The 19,069-nt window shown below is 44.3% G+C and overlaps 1 protein-coding gene across 2 annotated transcripts in view; it reads right to left on the reverse strand.

Moving 5' to 3' along the window:
- LOC124714599 (protein outspread) overlaps nucleotides 1-19,069 on the reverse strand; it is a 758,909-nt gene that overhangs the window by 192,576 nt on the left and 547,264 nt on the right. The gene's annotated exons all lie outside the window — the stretch shown is intronic.

Here is a 19,069-nt window from a genome sequence, read left to right on the forward strand (position 1 = left end):
CAAATCCTGACCCTTAACAATAAATATCTTCTGAGAAAAAAAGTGGGTCATTACTTTAGTGCACACTGTTTAATGCGTGGTCTTCTGGAGAACTTGCATACCTTGTTGGTTGTATGGGAAGGAAGAAAAACTAACAGCAGAAAGACGTGCTGTGATACTGCACCAAATGACTGAAATATGTCTCACTAAATCGCGTCAAACGAAAATGAAAAGTAAGTCCTTATTCAGAAATTACAGAATCTCTCGATGGCGTCAAGTATTTTCTCAACATCTGAATGACCATCACTATTTCTTTTAGTAGCAAATAGATTAGGCAAATACGACGTCTTAGACGGTGACTGACTGGCACGCAGTTCAGTCAAGTGTCAACCATGGCTCGTACAACTTTCAGACGTGTACTTCAAGGTGATATGTATCATTGCCTGTGGTGCTACGAGCAATTAAATATTCAACTAGGATTTCATCACTGTTGCGAGATGTTGGGCACACTTAATCCCACAGGAAAGTGTTATGTTTCCCAGGGCATTTCGGATAACTTTTAAAAATAAGATCACTAAAAAAACTGCCAGGTGTGAGGGAGGCAGGAAATCAGAAAGAATAGACATGAAACGGGTTTAAACGAACGCCGTATACACGAGTGCATAGCTTATCAAATTCGAAAAAAGACGCATTAGATGTCTGTGGTTGAAGAGCGAAGATGTTCACCACTTTAGGGTTTTAACAACTCCTTTACACATTTTACCTGTAATACCTTACAAGGTAGGATTGCACTGCTAATATTTGACTTCGTACGTCTTTAACAAAGAGCTCGGAATTCGTTTTAAGATTCTGCCGCGCACTCACTACATCCAACAAAAATGAGTTATCTCGAACAATGACCACCTCTACGTCAGCCTCCATTGATTGCGAAAACAAAACGCCGGTAACGTGAAACTCACGCTTTTCTCATTTGCCATCCTGAAAGCCATGGCTCAAGTTAGTGTGTTGTCCCGTCTGACTTCTGAAAGGATTCTGTTCAGTGCCAGGCCCACCCATGTTGATAAAAATTCGATCATATGGGCGTGAAAAAAGGATACCTACGACTGGATTCAGGGCAAAGTAGTAGGGAGAACGCAGCATGCCATCTTGGAAGGACAGATGTGAAACTAACTTCAGTAGCGCGACAGGGACATGTGTTGGAACTGTTGTTATGAGTGTTATATATTAATGACCTTCAGATAACATTAATAATAACTTCAAATTTTTCACAGATGACGCGGTTATATGTAATGCGCTACATTCTGAACTTAGCTGCATAAATTATCTGATGTTGTTAATGTTTCTACGTCGTTCAAAATACGGTACCTTGCTTTCAATGTTCAGAATCGATGTAAACTTCAAACACACAGGAAAGCTACTTCTAGGACTACAACGTCAAAGAGTCTCAAACGGAATCGTTCAACTCATAAAAAGACCTGAATAACAATTTGTAGAGATATGAAACGGAATGATCACACAGGCTCAGTCGTAGGTAAGGCGAGAGTCAGACTTTGGTTCATTGGTAAAATACTTGGGAAGTTAACTCAGGTTATAATGGAGACTGCTTAGAAAACAATAGAGTGAGTGTGACCCATCACAGAGTATTAATCACGTGTATGGGACCGATACCAAAAGAACTAACAGCAGATGTTGAACGAAAGCAAAGAAGGGCAACAAGGATGTCCACCGGTTTGTGTGACTCATGGGAGAGCGTCACTGAAATGCTAATTAATTTGAACTGGCAGACCACTAGAGATCGATGCCAACTCTCCCGCGAAAGCCTACTAACTAAGCTCCAAGAACCGTTATTAAGTGAGAAATCTAGACACACACGGTAAGCTCCTTCCTATCGGAAAAGGTAAGATTAGATTAAACGAATTACAGGGCACACCCAGGCATTTCAGCAGTTATTCTTCTCGCGTACCACACGCGAATGGATCAGGAAGAAACCTTAATACGTGGCCAAATGGAACGTATCACCGCCATGGATTTCACATCGATTTGAAGAAGTGTACAGGAGGTGGAGCAAAATATGGTTCAAAATGGTTCAAATGGCTTTGAGCACTATTGGACTCAACTTCTGAGGTCATCAGTCCCCTAGAACTTAGAAATACTTAAACCTAACTAACCTAAGGACATCACACACACCCATGCCCGAGGCAGTATTCGAAACGCGACCGTAGCGGTCTCCCGGTTCCAGACTGTAGCGCCTAGAACCGCACGGCGAGAAAAATATGGAAACACGAAAACGCAACTCATTACCACCCCTAACACTCCTTGTAGTCGTTTCTAACTGAATAAATACAGGTGCTGTATGGTCTTTAAGGGTACCTTATACCATTCTTCCTGCCAATTGATGGCAAATTTAGATAATGACAATGGAGGCAGATAGCGATCACGCAAATTTGTCTGCAAAGTAGACCCAAAAGGCTCAATGGTATTGGGCTCTGGTGACTGTGGTAACCAGTGGATATACGAAAATTGATCCTCGTGCTCAAAAAACTGGTCCTGGGCGATGCGAGCCTGAGCAGTGGTTCATCCCCACTGGGGAAAAAGTATGGAAAAAATGGAAATGAGCGTTTGGCGTCATTGTCCTGGAGGCCCCTTCGGGGCAAGGGGAATAAACATACTACCATGGGAAGGACCTAATCAGCCAGAATGGTCACATAATTCTTGGCAATAATGCGCCCTTGAAGAGTAACCATGGGGCCCACAGAAAATCACGTTACGGCTGCCCAAACCAACGGTGGACCTCCACCATGATTCACTCTTGCGCCGTAAACTTGGCATGAAGTCTGAAACAGTGTGGAACAAACTCACCCGACCAAATTACTTTCTTCCATTGTTCCATAGCCCACGTTTTGTGGCTTCTGTACCATGTTTTCCTATTATGTGGATTTGCGTCAGTTATGAGTGGTTTTAGACCTCCAGTTCGTCCTGCAATTCCCTGGTTATCTAACTTTCTTCGTGTTGTTTTGGTGCTGACAGGGTTCGCGAGTGCGATATTCTGTTCTGTTAATTTCTGCAGCTGTTGTCCTCTTATTTTTCGTCATAATTCTCTTCTATGAACGTCCGTTACGATCACTCAACACACACTTTCGTCCGCGCTGTGACTGATGATTTTCCGCTTTCCCTGTATGCGTTATAAATCTTGGATACGGTGCTTCTTTTAACACCAACACTTAGGCCACCTTAGTTACGGAAGCACCCACCGTACTTGCACCAACAAGTTGCCCACGTTCGAATTCACTTAGATTCGACAAAATACAGTCACAACTCCGCACAGAACACTGTTCTGACCATGGTTAACACTTGCAACATATTGAGCACATTGCACAGGTGGCTTTTGTGTTCAAATACAACAGTCCAACCTGCTTGGCTATCGTCTGCATTTATGTTCAAGCGTTCATTTCTCGCTGTGTTTCGTCATTTTTTCCAATTGCTGTGGATATATTGTACTTTCTTTTGTTAAGTATATCCAAAGATCTATAGTTTTCTTCCTTCGAGTTACGCGTCGTCGATTTCGAACTGCACGTATTTCGCAAATGGAATACCGTGTTTCATCCTAGCGCCGCCTCTTGCTTGGAGCACGTTGCCTCAGTCCCAGTAATTCTGAAGGCAGACGCCAGCGTGCTATTGTAGTAAGTATACAGTGGCCAAGCCGTCGATCGTGAAACACGGGGTTGCGGCAGCTCGCGGTGCGGCGTGCCGTCCTTGTACGCCTGGGTCAATGACGTCACACCCACAACGAGGCGAGTCGCTGGCTCGACCACAGCAGCTAGCCTGCGATTGCCGGGCTGCCCAACGACACTGACATCCGTCTTCCCAGCAACTTTGCGTGAGAGGAAAAACATTAGGCGCTATTATTCACGAAGGACTCGACTCGCACTGTAGTCAAAGATCGGGCGTAAGGGAAGAAACACCTGACTACTTCGATGCTGCCGAAAACTAACAATTAAGCTAACACTCTATTATTCGACAAAGCGAACCGTAGCCAAGGCTGGAGCAAACTTGGCCACGAGATAGGTACCGCCATGTTCCTGTTCAAATCAGCGCCCGTTGCTACCTCGCAAGGAAAACCGATCGCAGGCAAGGCCTTCTCGTCCAGTCGCGACAGCTTTCCGTTAAACATTTATTGCCGATGAGAAGAAGAAAGGAGTCATATTGCCGCCAGATGTGCGACTTGACGTGAAAGTGAAATGTTTAAGTTGAGAGAGCCAATGATGCTCAGATTATGGCAAGACGTAACTTCGCCAAAGGAGAAGCTAAGTGTAAACGGCACATACCTCATTGACGATGTGGGTAGATGTGTAATTAGGCAGCAATATCTGCGGTATTATGGACAATACAAACGAAGATCAACTTTGCGAAAACTACACGCATTTGGTTCTGCACAACTCGACTTCAAGACAAGCAAGCAAACTCTGGCAAAATCGGTTCTGTCTAAGAGATTTCGTTTCAAAAGGTGGCCGAATAAAAGAACAATCATGTGAGCATAGGAGACGACATGCATAACGCATGAAATTTTCAGGAGAAACTGGAGAATTAAAACTGAAGTGGCCAATGATTTATTCAGACGAAACGTGCATTCATACTCTTATAAGAACTCTAGAGTGTACCCTAGAGTGAACTCTAGGGTATAAACACAACGGTGATTACATCCTTTCCAGGGCTTCAGTTTTCTTTACAGGGTAATATTTACTAAGGTGACAATGTATGTATCTGGGGACTTGTAACACGTCGACTACTTTGGGCTTTCGCCAGAATTCTGTGTACAGGAAATATGCGTGTTTTCCAATATTCCCCAGCTCAATGCAGCAATCAGTTCTATCAACCAACCTAATAATATATTTACAAGACGAACAAATTTATTATTACTTATTTCAGGTTCGACTTTCGTCTCTTCTTCGTTGAGTCTCTTATGTATCTGTGCATGTATTATTGATTAGGAATTTTACAAGTGGCAACTTTCTCATGCACTTAACCTCTGTTAACATTTGCATACAGGAAAAAATACCATCTTCGAATGTTGTTAAACTAGAAGATGCTAATCATCTGCACTGTAAAATACAAACACTCTTAGTCGCAATATGGTGCTGCGCTGTTACTGCAAGCATTACGCCAGCACATTACTCGTAGCAGAAATAGAACGGGGGCGCGAGAGTAGCGTGACAAATGCTGCACTGCCGGTGGTTACGTCACAGACCGGAGCAGGGCGGCGTGCTTCCGGGCGCATGCGCAGATAGCCTTGGCGCCAGCGTCCGCGGCTGGCAGGTGTCGTGACGTCACGTTCAGTGTGCCGCCGTAAACAGCCCGGCCTGCCTTACGTCAATCGGAACATCGATGTTGTGCATTATATCGCGCTGCTGTCCATAAATACCCTCTGCTACCTCTATTTTCGTATGTCTTGCACAAAAGGAAGAAAAATTAAGAACTAGAGACAATATGAAACATGAAATAGCCTACTGAATATTTTTAAGAAACCAACATGCAATAACCGGGATTCAGATCGTAGTACTTATCCCTTTGAGCCCTAAGGGTGTGACTCACTGATACATAGAAGCATCTCGTCAGTGCATCTATTAATATACTCGAAACTTCGATATTGTTTGTTTGTTTGTTTGTTTGTCCACGAAAGGAGTTCTCAGCATCAAAGTCACACAGTTTTAAACACGACACTAACTGGGGGCAGTGGCAGCAGTGGACATTAGAGAAGGGTGTGGGAGAGTAAAAGAAAGAGGAACGTGATGGAACACAAGTAATGCAGAGTGCGGGAAAGGAGGTGGCGTGACTGTCGGCGATACAAAAAGGTAAGAAAGCATAGAGAGTAGAATATGGAAGCATTTCCGTTACTGTGTGAGTGAGAGATACTTGTCGTACTTGTTTTTAGGGTAAATGTTACACGGTTGAGAAAAGGAAGTGCTTCATTCTGTTATTAAATGCGACAGGGCGTTGATTTGTGCGTGAAGTGCAGGGCAACTTCTAGTTCCAAAAGCAACAGAAAAGAAGTTCGTCAATGCTATTGTTTTACGGATAGGCGCAGGTAGAATACTAGAGGACACCTTGCACTGTGCTATGATGACAGATACCTGTTCTCTCCAAATCATTTCAGATTTAATAAGTCTAGCGTTTTATGTTTTAAACATGTTCCTGACGAGCTTATCTCGTTCATTTGTGTTGAGTGATTCCGTGATTCAAATTTGTAGACTTACGAGCAGTATCACAACTTGTTTTGCTCCCAGACACCAATGCCTGAAGGACGACCGTGAAAATTCAAAAATTGGGAACGAACCTCCATGAAACTATATTGCTATTAGCCGTGAGCTTATAGTAATACAAGCTTTTCTTAACACTAATAATAATAATAATAATAATAATAATAATAATAATAATTATCTGTAGCTTGTAAAGATTTCCAGCGAGGTAGACGAAGTTCAAAATTTTTATGGCTGACTGAAGCTTTGAGAAAATAAAGTGGTACTTTAGCTGCACAATGAAGTAATAAATGACTCTGAAGAAACCACGTGTCACATCTGAATGGAGAAGCCTCAAATCGCGCCCCGTGCCTACGCCTAGCGCGCGTAAATCAGACAACCCGCGTGACAACATCGTGTTGCGGGTTGCGTGCGCGATTCTCTAGCAGCTGTACGACTGTCGAGACTTGCGGGATGATTTCTATTAAAGCGTTTTTCTTCTGGTTTAAAACATAGGAATGGTACATCCTAGTTTAAAGTTGTCAAAGTATGTGTCTACAGCTACGGTCACTAACACATTTTCATTGGCGGTTGGAGATATATTGCTGCAGCCTATATTAGGACTTAACGTCCCACTGTCAATTAAGTCATTACAGACGGAACTCAAGTTCGTACAGAGAATTGATAGGGAAGGAAACAACCGCGTTCTGTCCTAAGAAACCATCCGGGCATTTTCCTTGAGCCATTTAGGAAAACCACGCAATACATAAATCTGTGAGATCTGAAACGCCCTCTGTGCATTGCGACACAAATATGACAAGACGACTGGGTTCCATATTTCTGATGTTTTGTAAGAATAACGCCTGTACTGCCTACTGCAACGAGTTACCTCTCCGGAAAGCTTGTGAGACGACATAAAAGCTGCTGGAAGGAAACATGACAACAAAACATGTAGGGCACACCTGAGATACAACATCACGTACTTCCGCTCTGGAGTACACTGAAAATCCCGAAAAGTTATATGAAGAACATACAAGCTAACATCTGTAGTTTTTGATTCATGATTAAACTGTTCATGTCTATTGCTGCAATGCAACTTCAAATCCACTGCGTTGCGTACACCATAACAGATTATTTCTCTTCATGCAGCTCTACTGAACATTCTTGTCTGCGTTTGTTTCAAGTGATGAATAGAACACTACCTGTTCTTCGGGTCGATTGATCCGCGGACGATATTCCGTCACTGATAGATAGTTTTTGGTATAGCCACATATTGCAGTGATGAAACACTCACCAAGCTGCTTAAATCTCATGAATACTTACTGCAGTTATTTCACGCTTAAGCCACTTCTCCCATTTTCGCAGTTCACGTATACTCTCTTCCCCCTTTACTTTTTGAGTTCGATAAAACTCGCCACGGATTTCTCTCCTGCTACAGCTGTATCTCAGAGTGACACTTGCACCTTACATCCTCAATTACTTGTTATATGTATTCCAATCTCTGTCTTCCTTTCCAGTTTTTAACCTCCACAGCCCCCCTCTAGTAACATGGTGGTTATTCCCCGATGCCTTAACAGATGTCCTGTCATCCTGTCCCTTCTCCTTGTCAATGCTTTTCGAATGTAGCATTCTTCACCGATTCTATGGAGAGCCCCCTCATTTCTTATCAGCCCGCTTAATTACCGTTTTCGGTCACTGTTGGCATTACCCTATACTCATCTCTCCAGAAATTCTTGTACTGCTTCCATTTTACTTCACTGACCCGACTTACATCTAGATTGAGCCTTAGCAGTTTTATTTTCAGTTTTTCAAATTTCTCTACCACGTTCAAGCTTCTGACATTTCACGTTCTGCTGGTCTTCTCTTATTCATTATTTTTTCCATAGTTACCTCCCCCTTGGTAAACTCTCTCCGGACATACGAATGGGGGACTACTCCGGAATCTTTTGCCAATGGAGAGATAATCAAGACACTTATTTAATTACCGGCCACACGCCCTAAGGATACACATTGTGCGTGTTTAATGCATCGGTTTCCGTTTCCTTCTGCTTCCACACGCCGTTTATCATTGCTGATCCTTCCGACTTTTATGTTCAGTTTTCCACTTCAAGATTGTCCTGAAACACTGTCTGCTCCTACGCCCTCTTTAACAAGGTCGTTAACAGAAAGAGGGTGATTCATTATATCGGTAGTCTTCGGACGGCATTGATGAGATTTTTTTATTCAGAATGTAAGCTGTGCATAGGTTAGATCCCAGGACCCAAGAGATTTTGATTAGTAATCAAAGGCGCTAGCCGTAGACCACGACTAACATCCCCCCTCTATCTATCAGCATTTGCCTTCGCGGCAAATGGCTTCCGGCAACAGACGAAACTAACCTCTTCCCACTGTTGGGAGAGCTGACATGATAACGTGAGTTACGTTCGTCGGTACGAATGCGAATAGCCATGGACGTCTGAGAGCAGCCTAAGTGAAGGTAAATATTTGTCTAGGGCTCCCAGATGACTACAGCACTTTTTCAAGGCTGTACAGAGGCTCACACTTGGTGAGAGGAGTAAAGACTGAATCGCAGAGGTGTTCCCTCACGTCCAGGAGGCGGCTGATATTTAATGCGATAAGGTTTCTCTAGCCGTATGTCAACCGAATTTGTACTTGGAATCCTTCCCCGAATGAAGAAGAAATTGAAAATCAGGAAGCGATCTTCAATTGCGGGAGTCGGCACAAGTACACACTGCAAGCACCCTCCTCCACCAGCGAAATCTAAAGGATGTTCGCTGCTGATTTCCATGTCTTTCAGAATAAGTCATGGAAACAGTCACACAGCATTAGGTACAGGAAGTATATACCATGTGTACAAGTATGAATTGCGGATTTCAGACAACAGATGTCGCATCAATGCAGTTTGCGCTATAACGATTTGACGCTGTGTCATTTTGTTGTGACATCAACAAGTGTCAGATGGAAAAATGTGTGCATAGTGTTGCGTTGTTGTGTTCAATACGTCGAAATTTATGCGGAACAAATAGCATTCGCGGGCAGCATTTGTTTTCATTTGAAGAAAACTGCTGCTGCATCATACCAGTTACTTCGAGAAGCTTATGATGTTTTGGCGTTTCGAAACGGGGATAACGATGTTGCAGACAAGGAAGGATGAAGATGTGAAATTGGAAGCATTGTTGAACGAAGATGATTCGTAAACACAAAACCAAGTCGCCGAGCAATTGGGCGTTAATTAACAAGCTGTTTCCAATCGGCTACGAGAGACGGGAAAGATTCAGAAGGCAAAAAATGGTTCAAATGGCTCTGAGCACTATGGGACTTAACTTCTGAGGTCATCAGTCCCCTAGAACTTAGAACTACTTAAACCTAACTAACCTAAGGACATCACACACATCCATGCCCGAGGCAGGATTCGAACCTGTGACCGTGGCGGTCGCGCGGTTCCATACTGTAGCGCCTAGAACCTCTCGGCCAGACCGGCCGGCGATTCAGGAGACAGTTAGAGGAGTACCATATGAGTTGAACGACAGGCAAAAGGAAAAGCGGGAAAAAAACGTGACATTTTGCTCGCTCGGTACAAAAGGAAGTCATTTTTGCGTCGTGTAGTTACAGGGGATGAATCGCTTTGGCACAAAGACGATGCTCTGTGTTGGGGGGGGGGGGGGGGGGGGGAGATCAGAGGGGCGTGGTCTATTAGGAGCTGTTAAAACCTGGGGAAACGTTAATACTCAACTTTACCACATCAGTTGATCGATTTGAATCGTTGCTGTCTGAAAAAAGACCACAATACCTAAAGAGGCAACACAAAGTCATTTTCTTTATGACAGCGCTCCTTCATATACGGTAACGTGGGTTCGCGACGCGCTGGAAGTACTCGGTTGGGAAGTTCTACCCCTTGCGGGTTACTCATCAGACTTGGCTCCTTCAGATTACCAACTGTTTGCACCGATAGGCCACGCACTTGCTGAGCAGCGTTTGATTCGTACGAAGATGTGGAACAATGGCTCGATGGATGGTTCGCAAGAAAGGGAAAATTTTCACAAACTGCCCGAAAGATGCGAACAATGTTTAACAAACGATGGTGCATACTTTGAACAAAGCACAATTTATCATTCTTCTGAATTTAACACGCATTTTTAGACAAAAAATCCGCATTTCATACTTTTAGACCTGGTATTGTCGGTTTACGGCCATCCACTATTTTCATACAAGCCCGCAATTACCAGCCTCACTCTGGCCTTCGACAGAAAGTTATTACAATTTCATCGTTACTGATTTTAGCCCTATGGCTATCTCATTGCAATCTGAGAAACTCCTGATGTGAGTACCGGACTAGAAATTACAAACTCAACTCAGCCTTAGAACTGATTCCTTGTAATATCTTTGGGTCTCTCAACATAAAATTTTAGGTATAGTAGTTTTAAGTTGTCTACAGTTCTGCACAAACAAACACTTCAGAAGCCACGTATAGAATACAGTTTAGATCCACATTACCAAACTCAGGTAAGTCCAATGCAGTCACCAAAACTTCTCCACAAACCTTACAGGATGGCTGGCGAAAAGTAAAACACGCCTAGGCTAAACCAAGGCCCTTCGTTTCCGAGACTCAGAATTTCCTAAAGATTTATCATCTGTGATCTAAGCTCCACATAAGTGTAGCATGCCTATATACGTTCCGTAAGCTTACAATCGACTCCATGAAATAGTTGAGCTCTAGCACCTCACATAAGTGTTTAACATTTATCCTTTCAGTCAGTTCACACTGCATTTAAATGTTGGTTACTTAAAAATACCCCGTAGAGCACTGGGAACACCTCCAAGTGAACAATAGCTTGTGGAATCCACTCAGTATTACACGACCACGGAAGATAAAGCCTCGTCAATGAAGTGGCTGCAGGACGTTCTAAATTACGTCCTGATCGTAAACTTCCGAAATCAAAAACCGGATCGGATAATTAACTACTACGACAGCAGGTCTCCCAAAGGCAGAGAGGCGGTGTGCTACAGCACTTTAAACGAGGTGACTTCTTTTTCAGCTGAGGACACGCCCACTGTTATACGAGACAGATATCGACCACCGTCACAGCTGCTCAATAGGAGTCAGCGTACAGAAGTACGTTCAGAACTTTCCTACACACACACACACACACACACACACACACACACACACACACACTATTTCTTCACTCAGGCATGATACCACTGCACCATTACTTGTATTTATTAACTACTCAGTGTTCACATTTATAAAGCAATGTTGCTACTACTTCCTCTCTGCGCACTTTAAGCATTTTCGACTTAGAACTGTCAAAAGCCTCATACAACAGCACTCTTCACAACCAATACGGTTACGGCATCAGTTACAATATTATAGATGTCACATTGTCGTATTATAGGTAGTACTCAGCATCTTTGTTATACACTAAAATAAGGCGAACGTAGTGGAATAAAGTTATCGACTTATTAAGAGTTTTCAAAAATCGTTTCTTGTTTTGAGTATGCAATAAATTACGCGCAAGGTATTTTTAGTGTCTGTACTTTAACACACATACCGATAAGGTGGTGTAGCCGCTCTGTGAAACTGCTGAACTTCCGAGAATTCAACCGGTCTTACTGTTCCACATTTACCCAGTAAAGCATGATTTTCATGATTTTTTGATAATTTGACGATAATGCAAGATAATCGATCCCACATGCAACGACTAAACTATACTATCGTTCAACTACACTAACGTTTTCAAGATACTCTAGTACCCCCATTAATGTGCATTGAAGACAGTAAAAGATCTCTATCATAAAAGCAGTTAAACTGAAACACTGGTCTATGGATACATTCCCGTGCTAGAACATTTAACCCATATACGCTCCAAAACTTATGAACTGGCCTCTAAAGCTGAATGGACACCACTTTAGGCCTTTACACTGGGTATCGAAACAGAGATATTGTAACAGTAGCCAGCGATTTTATCCACTCAGGCAGTAGTAAAGGAATTTTTGTCTGTCTTTTTATTAAGTCTCTGAAGAGTATGACACTATCTTGCTTCCACTTCAGTTTGAAAGGTATTAATTACTTCTATATTTAATGTACGTCAAAAATAGTAGTGAATACCTTTAGTTCAATAAAAATGAAACGAAGTGAGAAATAGCTCGTTGTGTTCGGCATTGAATTTTAGTTGGGTATCTAACAATCTAGAGAAGTTATTGCACTTTCTAATTTCATCATCATAACTTGTCTTCATTCACCTTTCCATCTATTTAATGTCAGATTGATAGGGGAACCTTGGAGACAGAACACCATTGCAGTTATCCAAGGACTGGATAAGGAATTGACAATGTTGAACTCTAAGGAAATATGTCGACATACAAATATAGCGATTTATGTAGGTGAAGGATAACGGAAAAAATGACACACAACTCCAGCCGAGATGCGAACCTCACTTCTACCTAATATCTCAATTGATTCACCATTGTACGCCTCGCCCCCTAATAGGGAAAAGGAAGCTCACGTCAGCGCTATTTTCCTTTTATGAGAGAGAGAGAGAGAGAGAGAGAGAGAGAGAGAGAGAGAGAGAGAGAGAGAGAGAGACGGGGGCGGCGGTGGGAGTAACAATGTGGGCAGATATAAAATATGTAAATAAGCAAGTCCTTGGTGACGATTTGCGTTTCCTAGGTGCACCCAGTCAAGGTTGATTGCAATGGGTTAGAGGTGACCTCGGCTAGGGTCTTCCCTCAGTGCTTAAGTGCTTCCTGCTGGTCTGTCGCCACGCCCACTACAGTACGTCACAAAAAAGCTGATGTTCCAGTTGACCTTGGCGTATTCATGTACAATACAAGTGCTGCAGCAACTCTGTTCCGTCACTGCTTGTCACTACCGCAGTATTACCAGCAACTGTGATGACTTAGTAGCAAAGCACTGGAGTCTTAATCCTGAGTACAAGTAACACGATTCTAAACTTTGTCTGGCCATTCTTTGAAGGAGAAAAACTTTTTTATCTCTTTGTTCGAACGCAGTACCACCAGCTTTGCTGTTCTAGATCGACTCATGTCAGATCACTGCCATATTGATTCGCTTTTTCATGCACTTTTGGAGGTACGGCCTGTGGTACTGTGTTCCTTGCCGTCGTTCGGTGATTATAGTTTAGTGCGAACACTGCTTAAGCAACGCACATTTAAAGTGTCACAAAGGCGACTGTGAGAACATGCATCTCTGCATCTACCACCAGATTTTTAAGGACCGTTCACATGACGATTCCAACTCTGTTACAATTAATTAACTGGCTGATGCTCATGAGCAACGGTCTGTCGTTAATTAGTATCATATAAAATTAAGATAAACACGTTACGTATATCAAAATGGAGACTGCTCAGTTTCAACGGTCTCCATAACAAATGAACATGAGGGGTTTAACAAATATTAGACCCTGTTTATCATTTTGTGTAAATTTAGGCAACCAGGCTTTGGTTAAACGTCGCAGGAATCATAAGTCATGCCGAGAGAAAGGAGCTTTCAGAGCCCTCAGTCCACCTCCACTAAACTTATCACCGTTTCGCTGGATTAGTTCTGGCGAATACTGGAGTAAGTCCCTCCACGAGGCCACAACTTCTCCCGTCGCCGACTCTGGTTATTACTCCGTTTGTAACAACGTCGATTACGACCGCAGGCTACACTGTAAACCATCTTTTCTACACAGAAAGGTGGATCTTAGAAGCAGCCTCTCGTTGATGTACCTGGTTCCAGCTCCCGCGAGAAAAAAGACGATAAAAACAGTATTTTGAAAGCCACGTTGACAATGATCGCGTTTCGTGTACATTTTCATGGTCATCTCCCTTCTGAGATATTGTGCAACTGCAGATAACGAACGCACGATGATTTCTTTGGCGCACCAGGTATATTAGGTCCAGCCAGCAATCTGATTCACTGAATAAAATGTGTTACGTCCTTCGGAAGCGAGCTTGAAACTGCGTCCCAGGAGATGGCCTGATGATGGGACTTGACTAGTGCGACGGTTGACTAAAGCAAATACACTCTTAAGACAAATAAAAAGACACACTACGAAGGTATTATCCAAACTGGATGGTGATCGGTAGACGTGATGTACATGTACAGAAAAACAAGTGATTACAGTTTCAGAAAAATTTGATGATTAATGCAAGAGAAAGAGCTTCACAAATTGAGCAAGTGAATAATGCGGTGGTCCTCGTCTGGCCCCTATGCAAGCAGTTATTCGGCTTAGCATTGATTGGTAGAGTTGTTGGATGTTATCGTGACGGATATCGTGCCACATTCTGTCGAACTGGCGCCGTTAGATCGTCAAATTCTCTAGCTGATTGGAAGGTCCTGCCCATAATGCTCCAGACGTTCTCAGTTGGTGAACGATCCGGCGTTTGGCAAACAAGGAGATAAGCGGTAGAAACACTCACGGTGTGCGGGTGGGCATAATCTTGCTGAAATGTAAGGGTGTCGCGGATGACAACTAAACGAGTCGTGCTATGAAAAGAAATGGCACCCCAGACCATCACTCCTGCTTGTCGGGCAGTATGGTGGGCGACAGTAGGTTTTCACCCAACCGATGTATGGGGCATCTCCAGACACGTCTTCGCTGGTAATCGGGGCTCAGTTCGAAGCAGGAGTCATCGCCGGAGACAGATCTGCTCCAGCCAGTGAAATTTCAAGACGAAGACGTGTTTGGAGACGCCCTGAACAGCCGTGGGATACCAACCTGACTGTCGCCACCATACGTCCAGACTGTCAAGTGTTGTGGTCTGGGGTGCCATTTCATTTCATAGAAAGGCCCCTTTGGTTGTCATACGCGGCATCCTTACAGCACAGTGGTACGTCGACGATATTCTACGTCCCATCTTCTTGTATTTTATGACAAGCCATCCTGGGCTTACATTTCAGCAAGATAAAGCCCGTCGGCACGCGGCGAGAGCTTCTGCTGATTGTCTTCCTGTTTATCAAGTTATAACTTGGCCAGTAAGGTCGTCGGATCTCCCACCAACTGAGAACGTTTGGAGCATTACAGACAGGGCCCTCAACCAGCTCGGGGTTTGACGATCTAACGCGTCAGTTGGACAGAATTTGATCGCTCAGGAGGGCGCCTAACAAATTTGTGAATCAATGCCAAGCCGAATAACTGTTTGCATTAAGGGCCAGAGGTGGACCAAAGCATTATTTAGGTTGGTCAATTTGTGAATCTCTTTCTCTTAAATTAATAATCCATTTTTTCTGAAATTGTAATCGTTTGTTTGTAAATGTGCATCACATCACCGATTTTCATCGTATTCGGGGAATTCCTTGGTGGTGCGTAGCTTTTTGCCTTAGAATGTACGTCTTTCTGACAACGGTCTTACCGCAGTGGTAACACCGGCTCCCGCCAGATCACCGAAGTTAAGCGCTGTCGGATTTGGCTTGCAATTGGATGGGTCACCCTCTGAGTCTGCCAGGCGCTGTTAGCAAGCGGGGTGCATTCAGCCCTTGTGAGGCCAACTGAGGAGCTACTTGATTTATAAATAGCGGCTCCGGTCACCAAAGCTGACAATGGCCGGGAGAACGGTGTGCTGAGCGCATGCCCCTTCATATCTGCATCCAGTGATATCTATCCCCTGAGGGTTACATGGTGGTCGGTCGGCACCGTTGGGCCTTCTGAGGCCTGTCAGGACGAAGGAATATTTCTTTCATTGTGTTAGTCGATTTTCCAACCGATAGTACGGTGCCTATAAGCGCAGCAGGTATCACGGTAACATAGTTTAAAGGCGCCTCTAAACTACATAACGGCCTTAGTTCGAGAAGAAATGTAGTCAACAGGTTTCTCTGTATACGACGTAACTAAATGAAGACAAGATTAGCGGTATAATAGTCGTTCCCACTGAGCTATCAAACTGCGGGGATGTTGACTACTATATTTTCTACGGGATTAAGACAAGAGTGGTTTAGCGGACTAGTCGGGTACTATACGGTGGCTAACTGTTCATCAAACAAGGAACGTAAGCGTGCAGCATTGTGAACACGGAAACTCTCATTTTGGAAGAGGGCAATGTCCACAGCATACTCAACCTAGAATGCATAAGAATGAACACCACTTTGTTACCGAGAATGTAGAAATAAACATAGTGGTTCACGTCTACGGTGACCTGAACGAGCGGGCCCAATCACGGTACAAAAAACAGCCACAAAAAAGGGGGGGAACTACTCGTTGGATCAGACCATCGGTCACAGTCAGCTAATGTCGAGTTTCTGTGTTGTTTGACCCACTGAAGACGTGCTGCTCTGCACGCCACTGTGAGCAATGGCCCTCTGCCAAGTACCAGACTCCAAATGTTGGTTGGTTGGTATGGGGGGGGGGGGCGGAGGGGAGGGCAAAACAGCGAGGTCATCGGTCCCACCGGTTTAGCGAAGGATGGGGAAGGAGGTCGGTCGTGCCTTTTCAAAGAAACCATGCAGGCATTTGTCTGAAGCGATTTAGGGAAATCGCGGAAAACCTAAATGAGGACTGCCGGACGGGTATTTGAACCCTCGTCCTCCCTAATGAGAATCCAGTGTGCTAATCACTGCGCCACCTCGCTCGGTGACTCCAAATGTCCGTTGCACGAGGTTCAAGTTGGATTTAAAGCCGATTGCCACTGATAAGTCGTGGAGCACGTCTCCAGTCCCTAACGGTTATGATCTTCCCAAGACTATTGTTACTACGGCTTGTTTGATGGCTGGGTGTGGTAGACCATTACCTGTAGACACTGGACAGTCAGCGTTAATACCCCAAGAAATTGGGCAATTTCATTCATGGTGTGACCATTGGTACGTCCGAAGACGATAGCTCCTTTCCTCCAGTCTGTCATGCATTCACGTCAACCAGTCTTACTGCGCCAAATCTAGACAACCGATTGGCTCAAAGATAGCATATTACATAAGGTGAAGAAGAAGAGAGGAGGCGTGAAACGAAAGGAAGTAACGATAGCTGCATCGGGACTTCGTGCGGAATCAGTGGTAACGAGTGAATGTGTGTTCTGGACCGGGATTCGAACCGAGATCTTCTGCTTACTAAGCACTTACGTTAACCACTGCACCACCTGGACATACTGTTTATGTCCGGAAGAACATACACCACGCATCCATATAACTGATCAGATTCGGTGTGCAATGCATCCACAACCTGACTCTCTGATTCGGTTTCGCATTCGACCTCCAGCGGGCATCTAATATTAGAGAGCATGGAGATATTAGATTGCAGATAGGTGGCGCAAGGTGAGAGTGTGAGTCGACCGTAGAGCGTGCCGAAATAGTCAGCGCTTTTGCGATAAACTCTGTGTCCGGGTGGCGCATTGTTTAATGCAACTGCCTAGTAAGCATAAGATCCCAGGTTCAAATCCTTGTCCGGCACTCATCGCTGCTGGTCCCGGACATATTCAAGATTCAGCTGATGTTATTACTTTCTTCCCTTTCTCCCCCATTCCCCTTCAATTTACATAAGATGTATCACAGCTGCGGATCCCGCATTCATACCAAGTAGCGGTACAGTGGCTCCTGACCGCCTATTGCCATTTCTACACCATCTACAGGGCTCCAGAGCAAAATGTGTGCTCTTTTAAAGGAGAGGGGGAGTTGTTGTTGTGGTCTTCAGTCCTGAGACTGGTTTGATGCAGCTCTCCATGCTACTCTATCCTATGCAAGCTTCTTTATCTCCCAGTACCTACTGCAGCCTACATCCTTCTGAATCTGCTTAGTGTATTCATCTCTTGGTCTCCCTCTACGATTTTTACCCTCCACGCTCCCCTCCAGTACTAAATTGGTGATCCCTTGATGCCTCGGAACATGTCGTACCAAACGATTCCTTCTTCTAGTCAAGTTGTGCCACAAACTCCTCTTCTCCCCAATTCTATTCAATACCTCCTCATTAGTTATGTGATCTACCCATCTAATCTTCAGCATTCTTCTGTAGCACCACATTTCGAAAGCTTCTATTCTCTTCTTGTCTAAACCATTTATCGTCCATGTTTCACTTCCATACAGGGCTACACTCCATACAAATACTTTCAGAAACGACTTCCTGACAAATCTATTTTATATCCTCTCTACTTCGACCATCATCAGTTATTTTGCTCCCTAAATAGCAAAACTTCTTTACTGCTTTAAGTGTCTCATTTCCTAATCTTGTTCCTCAGCATCACCCGACTTAATTTGACTACATTCCATTATCCTCGTTTTGCTTTTGTTGATGTTCATCTTCTATCCTCCCTTCAAGAAATTATCCATTCCGTTCAATTGCTCTTCCAAGACCTTTGCTGTCTCTGACAGAATTACAATGTCATCAGCGAACCTCAAAGTTTTTGTTTCTTCTCCATGGATTTTAATACCTACTCCGAATTTGTCTTTTGTTTCCTTGACTGCTTGCTCAATATATAGATTGAATAGCATCGGAGAGAGGCTACAACCCTGTCTCACTCCGTTCCCAACCACTGCTTCCCTTTCATGTCGGGTAGTAATATTTCCTGTGGGGAGCTTATGGTCAACGAATGGGAAGCTGCCGTGTTAGAGCTACACGTGCACGTAGCTCCCGGCCATACGCTGCAAAGGGCGAACCGTGCACGCACTCGCTGGCTGTCGTCACACAGCAGCCAGGACTACAGACAGCGAGCAGTCCGCCTCCCCGGCGGCGCCGCGCGCGAACAGCTGGCGACCGACCGGTCGATGCCCCGGCGCGGCGTAGCGCGGCGCCAGATACCGCGATACGCACAAGAAACGGCGAGGCGCCTCGGAATTAGCATGCGTTCAATCATATCGCATGCCTGGCGCGCGCGCCGCCGATACCATCTGCGGCTATTGTGGAGCCGCTCCCGCGCCCAGCTGTTTATGCTAGTCT

This window comes from Schistocerca piceifrons, chromosome 1 (genome assembly GCF_021461385.2).
Source record: "Schistocerca piceifrons isolate TAMUIC-IGC-003096 chromosome 1, iqSchPice1.1, whole genome shotgun sequence".
NCBI classification, from domain to species: Eukaryota; Metazoa; Arthropoda; class Insecta; order Orthoptera; family Acrididae; genus Schistocerca; species Schistocerca piceifrons.